Raw genomic sequence first — 8,859 nt, 5'->3', positions numbered from 1 at the left:
TGAAATTCAGGTAATCAAAAATGCAGTTAGATGTAGCTAGTTTGCAGTTTGACTCGCCACATAGCTCTCTATCTAGCCACCTGTAGTTAAACTTAGCTAGTTTGCAGTTTGATCTATCCTGATATTCAGCTGTTTTCTCTTTGTTTCTCCCCTCACTGATTAAGTTAAGAACTCTGGTTTGTTCCCTTTCTCACGGCTCCCCATACCTTGTGAATCCGTTTAATCAACAGAATCCTAACCTGAAAAGAGCAATTTCTTAATCCTCAGGCACTGGGACACCAGAATCCAATGTGTAACTCCCTTGCAGTTTTTACTGGGGATGCATCCAGGCCATGGTGGCCGAGTCTGGAGTCTGGAGATAACATTATGTGGGGACAGGGTCCCAGAGAGCAGTTTCCAGGCTCTCGGCATCACGTGGAAAGGTGCTGGCTCGGTTATTAGATGGCCATCAGCTGTAATCAGATGGCCATCCGCTGTGGCTGGGTGGCCATCAGCTGTTACCGGTTAGCCATTAGCCACTAATGTAACTGCCGCCGCTACGCTAGGGGGTTAGTTGGTTGGCAGAGAAGCGGAAGGCGGATTGCGGATTGTGTGGAGCCTGCTTCCTATATTTCCAACCCAGCTGCCAGTGAGACTATAGTGGTATGAACCCCCCCATCCATGGCTCTGTTGTTTTTCCTTTTTGGCCTCGCTGTATCCTGCATTCTTATGCAAGGAGCAGGACCAGAGACCCCACATTGACACATTATCTTAAAACAGACTAGACCCCAGGAAGCAACGTCAGCCCTCAGACCTGCCTGACCAACTTCCCCTTTCATATGTGTGTGTGTATCTATCTATCTATCTATCTATCTATCTATCTATCTATCTATCTATCTATAAAGCTAATCTAAAGATCAGCACAGTTGTCTGCTCAGAGACTCTGTCCCCAGCTTCTCTGCCTGGCGCCTTTCTTCTTAATGAACTTTCTAACTTCTATTCCTTTTGAGTCTTGTGAATGCTTCTACATTCTGCGAACGACCAGGGTTATTCTAAGCCAGTACAATGCCTATCCAGAAACTCTATGAACAAAAAGGGAAAAAGTTTTTGTGAATCTAGAATCCTGGAAAAATCTTTTGGTAGACAGGTATTGTATCAGTCTTTGTGAATAAATACAAGTATGTTTTTTTTAATTTATTTAAAGATTTTATTGGGGAAGGGGAACAGGACTTTATTGGGGAACAGTGTGTACTTCCAGGACTTTTTTCCAAGTCAAGTTGTTGTCCTTTCAATCTTAGTTGTGGAGGGCGCAGCTCAGCTCCAGGTCCAGTTGCTAGTTGCTAGTTGCAGGGGGTGCAGCCCACCATCCCTTGCGGGACTCGACGAATCGAACTGGCAACCTTGTGGTTGAGAGCCCACTGGCCCATGTGGGAATTGAACCAGCAGCCTTCGGAGTTAGGAGCACAGAGCTCCAAATGCCTGAGCCACTGGGCGGGCCCCAAGTATGTTTTTTTTTAATTTGAAAGTTATTCAACATGGAAAGATACCTATATTTGCAGATATAAAACTCCATTTTTAATTTGTCAGGTTATTTTAATACTAAGTTTGGTAGACAAAGTTCTCATAACAGTCTGACTTAATTAAAAGTTGGACACATTTAGACAAACCTAATTATTCTTATTGTCTTTTATAGGGTAAAAGGGCAAATCTTTGTTACTTAATGGCCATTTTAGGAAACCCAAACATCATTTAGGCATAAAAGACATCTTAATAGTTTTATTATTCACATTTGGGGAAAGCAAAATTAAGAACAGTTAGAAGGGACAAGATATAACTCATAAATATCTAAAGCAAGAAATATTTATAGTTAACATTGGAAGATTACCCAGCAATAAACAACAGTGTCTATTAGGAAATGAACTCTTTTTTAAAGTAAGAAATCTTCTAAAAAAAACAATTTTAGAATATGCCACAAAGCTCCAAGAGTTAACAGAATAATTTGGTGATAAAAAAGGAAACTCTACTAATCTACTAATCTGGGCATAGAATAACTTAATCATTCTACATAAAAAAGACACAAATTCTAATTTTACTCCTTTGCTACATTATTCATGTAACAATTTGTAGTAAAGGATTTATTAATGTACCTTTATATATATGCATTTATGTATACACAGATATATAAATATGAAGGTAGGTAATAATCTTAAGCTTTTAACTATAGCTTTAAATATAACTTATTAATATATTAATAAAATATATATCATATTAAATTTATCATATAAATAAACTATGACAGCTTTTTAAATAAGCAAACTGAAAATAATATCCATTATCTTATGTACATATTTCTCTTTGTAATTATTGTATCAAGTGTAAGTAACCGTTTATATTTCTTATCTTTAATCAAAGTAACCAACTTTTCTTTCTTCAAAAAAGAGAAAACTAGAGAACAGAAAATAAAGAATTGTTTAGCTATTTTTTTTCTCCACAGTTATTTCATACCATTTTAACAGTTTTAGGAAGCAAACTATATAAAAAAATATCATCAAAAGCTTTCGCCTATTTTGTAAGTTGATTGCCATTTTTAAAAATAAGAAAATACTATGTTTGTATCTGGTTTATTTATTTCTTTCTGCAACTGTCCAGGCATCCAAAGATTATTTATGATGAAGTTAGATCGAAGATCTAGATCAAAGTTAGCTAAGAATCTGGAAATGACTATTTATTATAGCTAACACACCGAATTCTTATGATTTATAGCATTTTAATAATTTCACAAAATTAAACTTTGGAAAAGATATCCATTATTATCTTTCTATTTAGTTGAATATAATTTTAATTTAAATGAGTTATGGAAACAGTGGTAACTTATTTAACTCATAAAGCAAATATAGAAAATTTAGGAAGTTTGAATCATGAGAAATTTAAATCTGATCTTGAACAAACCAAAATCATGTGCTAAAGACACCAAATCACAAAATTCTTCCTTTATCTTGAAACTGAAGCCTCTTATTTTCTTACAGTTATAGTAATAAGGCTATTATGTAAATATACTTTCAGTGCACACAAAAAGTGGCACAGTTTAATAACCTTAAAAAATGTTTAGGGCAGATGGGTGGCTCAGTTGGTTAGAGCACAAGCTCTGGGCAACAGGGCTGCTGGTTCGATTCCCACATGGGCCAAGAAGCTGCACCGTCTGCAACTAGAATGAAGTCAATGAGCTGCCGCTGAGCTTCCGGGTGGCCAGATGGCTCAATTGGTTGGAGTGCGTGCTCTCAACCACAAGGTTGCTGGTTCCACTCCCACTAAGGGATGGTGGGCTGTGATCCCTGCAACTAACAATGGCGACTTGACCTGGAGCTGAGCTGCGCCCTCCACAACTAAGATTGAAAGGACAACACACTACTGTTCCCCAATAAAAAGTCCTGTTCCCCTTCCCCAATAAAGTCTTAAAAAAAAGAAAAATGTTTAGACCAATCTGACTAAATATCTAGACTAGATATTCCTAGACAAAATAATTAAATATTTCCCCCTCTTCTTTCACCTTCCCCCACTCTACTCCGGTTGAAGCTGTTGTTTCTCAGTCTAGTTGTGTAGGACACAGCTCCCTGGCTCATGCTGGTATTTTGAGCCTTGTGCTTCCCCCGGCTGAGGAACGGCTGAGGAAGTCGGTCGTCGGTCAGCCCCTCACAGCAGCTCACGGCACTGGCCACCGGCCGCTAATGGCGGCACTATCACGGCAGCTCACAGCAGCCGGGGACAGCTCAAGCCAACCTCCGGCTGCTCACGCAGCCCAGCTCCAGGGAGAGCTGCTGTTCACAATCTTAGCTGTAGAGGGCTCAGCTCACTGGCCCATGTAGGAATCCAACTGGCGACCTCGGCATTAGGAGCACGGCACTCCAACCACCTGAGCCACTGGACTGGCTCTAAATTATTTTTTGATAAGTTAATATTTAAAATTTCACGAGAGAAGAAAAATAGAGAAAAGGGAACAGACAAAAATGGAAATGAAAGACAGAGCCAGCTACAGTCAAAGATGTAATTATCACTGTAAAGGACTATTTTTGTTTGCTCTGCAAGGAGAAGGAAGAAAGTTAACATACAGAAATACAGATTTTGAGGTATACACACCCAAAAGAGAATGGCATATAGCTAGTTTTGATATAACATGGATCCTTGACAAGTTTATCAAGCTATATCATACAAATGACAGCATTTATTAATCCCCCAAGTATGGAAACCAAGGAGGTGATATCTCCTACGTTAAACAAACCGATCTCTCTTTTAGACAAACAAGACAATCTCCTCATGTGGGTTTCTTTTGCTTTTTGTTCTAAAGTACTTCTCTTGTTCATGTCCAAAGCTCTCCAAAGGGGCCACCACAATTTTAAATTGTCCCTGCTGAATCGTGACAGTTAGAGGGATAAGGATAAAAGTTAGCATTATGGGGAGAAAACATGAAGGCAGCAGGTGTTTAGCCTGGTCCCTCTGGCAAGGGCTGTGTCCAGAAATCCTTCCATTTCTGTGCATTCCCCTCAAAGCCTGGCAAAGTGCTAGATGCAGGATAAGAAGAAAAGAGAGAAGATAAACAGGGGAAAGTTCAGGCTCTAAGTACTAACAACAGTCGCCACTTACTGTGCTATGTTGTAGGCTGGGGTGCAGTATGAACCCAATCTGATTTACTACAAAGCCCGAACCCTCAACCACTGTATTATGGGCCTGCCCCAGGGCCCATGGCATCTGGCCTTGTCCCAGATGATCTTCGCTAGAGCTAAGTGTGGCTGGCGGGCCTGGTAAGGCTAACAAGATGAAGGAATTGATGGCCAAAACGCAGAGCAGGAGCTGTGTCCATAGGGAACCATGATTTCTTGTTTGAGGTTGCCCTAGCAATTTCCCTGTCTCCCTCCCCAGAAGCCAGCCTGGCTAGTCACAGAAGACTGCCCTTGCTTTTAGGGTTGCCAGAATAAGCAAATAAAAACACAGGGCACCCAGTTAAATTTGACTTTCTGATGAACAACAAACAATTGTTTAGTATAAGTATATTTCATGCAATAATTGGGACATACTTATCTTAAACAATTATTCATTGTTTATCTGAAATTCAAATTTAATTGGGCATAGTATATTTTAACTGGTCATCTTATTTCAGATTGCGGAGGAATGGGGGCTTTTGGAATTTCCCTGCTGTTTTCAGCCTCCCTTGAAGGAACTGCTTTAAGCACAGTGTTTATGGTCTCGCTGGAGTGCTGATGGAGGCTGACCAACTTGTCCTGGTTTTCCTGGGACTTACCCAGTTTTAGCACTGAAATTCTCACATAGCAGGCAACCTTGGCAAATTGGGGTAGTTGGTTAATCTAGTGAGGGACATACCTAGAGGAGTTGGAGATGATGGAAGACAATTGCCTGGCCAAACTGATAGGTGAGTCTCAGAGAATCTCAATACTTCTAAGCTCATTTCCTCAGGGCCATTTCAAAGATGGAAAGATTCTGAGGCAGTCTAGGAATCCTAGATCTGAAAGGTGTTGGTTCTAGAGATTACTAAAATTCAGTTTCTATTTGTTAAATGTTTATTAAACATTTCCAGAGATATTCTGTCATCTCATCCGATTATTATTATTATTATTGTACCTTAGCATAGGCACTTTGCTAAATATATTCTGTTCATTATCTTGTATAATTTTCCCAATACCCCATGAGATCACTACTATTATTATACGTCTTTTAGGAATGAAAAAAACCAAGATTCAGAGAGCTTGAATTGTCCAAAGTCACAGAGCTGGCATTTGGTAGTGCTGGTATTCAAGCCCAGGTGTGTCTGACTTCAGAGTCTATGTTCTTTTTTTTTTTTTTTTTTAAGATTTTATTGCAGAAGGGGAACAGTTCTTTATTGGGGAACAGTGTGTACTTGCAGGACTTTTTTCCAAGTCAAGTTGTTGTCCTTTCAATCTTAGTTGTGGAGGGTGCCATTCAGCTTCAAGTTGTTGTCTTTTCAGTCTTAGTTGTGGAGGGCGCAGCTCAGCTCCAGGTCCAGTTGCCATTGCTAGTTGCAGGGGGCGCAGCCCACCATCCCTTGCGGGAGTCGAACCGGCAACCTTGGGGAGCTCAGCGGCAGCTCAGCTCAAGGTGCCGTGTTCAATCTTAGTTGCAGGGTCATGGCCCACCGTCCCTTGCAGGACTCGAGGAATTGAACTGGCAACCTTGTGGTTGAGAGCCCACTGGCCCATGTGGGAATCGAACCGGCAGCCTTCGGAGTTAGAAGCATGGAGCTTTAACCTCCTGAGCCACCGGGCCGGCCCCACATGTTCTTTTTTTTTCAATTAAAGTTAACATTCGATATTATTTTATATTAGATTCAGGTGTACAGCCTACTGGTTAGTATATAATTTGTGAAGTGATCTCCCCGATTAGTCTAGTACCCACCTGGCACTATACATAGTTATTACAAATTTATTGACTGTATTCCCTATGCTGTACTTTACATTCCTGTGACTATTTTGTTACTACCAATTTGTGCTTCTTAATCCCTTCATCTTTTTCACCTAGCCCCCTACCCCGCTCTGATCTGGCAACAAAACAGAAACAGACTCATAGATACAGAGAACAGAATCTATGTTCTTCTTTTTTTTTAATTCTTTCTGTCTACAGGAAGAAGGTTTTTGTTTTCGTTTTAAACTTTTATTTATTTTAAGTGTGTTTTTCCAGGACCTATCAGCTTCAAGTCAAGTAGTTGTTTCAATCTAGTTGTGGAGGGAGCAGCTCACAGTGGCCCGTGTGGGGATCGAACCGGCAACCTTGTTGTTAAGAGCACCACACTCTAGCCAACTGAGCTAACTGGCTGCCTCCCAGAATCTATGTTCTTAATCGCTATACACCACTGCTCATAGAGAGCCCTGATCATTTGGTACGCCCACTTGATATCTAGCTAAAACTCTTCATGCTGTGATCTAGTGACTTCCCTTTTGCAAAGTTATCGGCAGAGAGAGGATGGCTACTCCCAGGAACCCCAGGACTAGCTACTCTTTATAACCCATCTTTAACTGGGATAGCCCACCCCACATCAGCATTCACCAGCTACCACCATATCGCCCTTTTTGAGAAAATTTGAGGACAGCCGGACAGTTCTTGCGCCAGAATGGAGAGCCCTAGTGTCTCTTTAGGCTTGTGGCTTAGGCTTATGGCTCCAAGGCCGCTCCTTGCAGGGTGTCTCTCGGGTGAGAATCACAGCTAGGCAGCAGCAGTACAGCCAGGGTAGACAGGACAGCTCAGCGAGGATTTGCTTCTCTTTTAGAAAGTTCTTCTGTGGGGAGGGAGCAGAGGCTAAGGGGAGCTCCTGCCACTCTACTCTTTGAAATCCTTCCAGGAACTGCTGGATTCAGCCGGTGGAAATAATTGCAGTAATTTTTCAAGGATAACCCAAGAAGCATGTAATACCTTCTTTGGAGGGTCTTCAGGGGAATCACTTCTTAGATTTTATGGGACTAATTGTGCTTAAAAACAGAACCCATTTTCCTCTAAGGGCCAGGGAATCTGCAGCCTAGGAAGAGGCAGGCAGCAACGCTCCTGTGCTTTGGAAGCTGGGGGTGGCAGCAGCTCAAAAGAGCCAGCCAACAGCCTCAGCTCCAGGGCCCTCACCCCTTGTGCCCTCCTGGCTATCACAGAGAAAATCCAATAGCAAGGAACGCCCAGGGGAGGAAGAGTTGAAGGATGGGGGTTCTCCGTGGTAGAGTCTGCCCTATCCAACTCACTGACAGGAGGAGCCCATCCTGGTGAGGGGAGCAGCTGCCTCGGCCTCCTCCTGGGCTTGGCCAGGGTGGAGGAGTAGCATGGCCTTGGCAAAGAGGCTGAGGCAGGCAGGTCTCCCAGTCGGACAGTGTGATCTGTGCTTACCTGGAGTTCACAGCTCTCAGCAGGGAGAACTGAGGCTCCCTTTCTTCATCCTGGCTTCTGGCACAGTTTCCCAAGGAAGGCACCCAGCCTTGAGGGTTAGACAACTGGCTCCATAGGAGCCTGGCTTTGCATTGAGGTGTCTCCACAGCCCACAGTGACACCTTTTACCCAGTCAACCAACCAGAGGTCAAGGACTTGGCCTGGCTTCTCTGAAAGGGACAGCAAACTTTGATGATGGTGATGATGACGACGATGATGATGATAGATGGAATAGAGTGACACCTCTGAAAAAGCAGTCCTGGGCAGAGGCTTTGAAAGGAGGCGGCCAGGGCAATTGTCTGAGTGAGTCCCTTCAGTGGTAAATGTAGCCTGCACTGTTCGTGGGGCCAGCAAAGGGGCAAGGATGGACCTTGTTCCCCCTGGAAAGCACAGAGAGTGGCATCTTGGGCTGAGGACCTTTCTTGCTTTCAAAGGCTCATGTCTTCTCCTCCCATGGGGAACAGGGCAAGAGCAGCTCCTCTTCCCTACCCAGCTGTGGCTTGCGGGGTTATTCTGGGAGTCCTCTCCTGGGGCTGGGGGCAGCCCGTGTTTTGGAATAGGCCAGCGTTTTGGAGACACAGGCAGAAGAAAGGTATGGGCAGTGTGGATGGTGTGGGGGTGTGGGGGCTGGCCAACCTGCCACGGTGAGGGTTTCCCTCCTGTGATCCACCTACTGCAGTGGAGCAAACCCGAGGACCCAGCAGACTGCTGTCTCGCAATCTGCCTGAGGGACTTTTCAAATGAGATTTTCCCATAGAAAAAGTAAGAAATGCAGATAATTACAAATTCCCACCATACTAAAGGATGTAGAGTGAGAAGTGTCCTTCCCACTCCAAGCCCCCAGTCCCCTTCCCCAGAAGCAGCCACTCTTACCAGGCTGTATGTATCCTCCCAGAAATACCAGAAATTTTTCTTGGAACTGTTCTCTTTTTTCCTTCTGGGCTAATCTGA

The sequence above is a fragment of the Rhinolophus ferrumequinum genome, chromosome X (genome assembly GCF_004115265.2).
Source record: "Rhinolophus ferrumequinum isolate MPI-CBG mRhiFer1 chromosome X, mRhiFer1_v1.p, whole genome shotgun sequence".
Taxonomy (NCBI): domain Eukaryota; kingdom Metazoa; phylum Chordata; class Mammalia; order Chiroptera; family Rhinolophidae; genus Rhinolophus; species Rhinolophus ferrumequinum.
Note: the sequence above shows the minus strand (reverse complement) of the source record.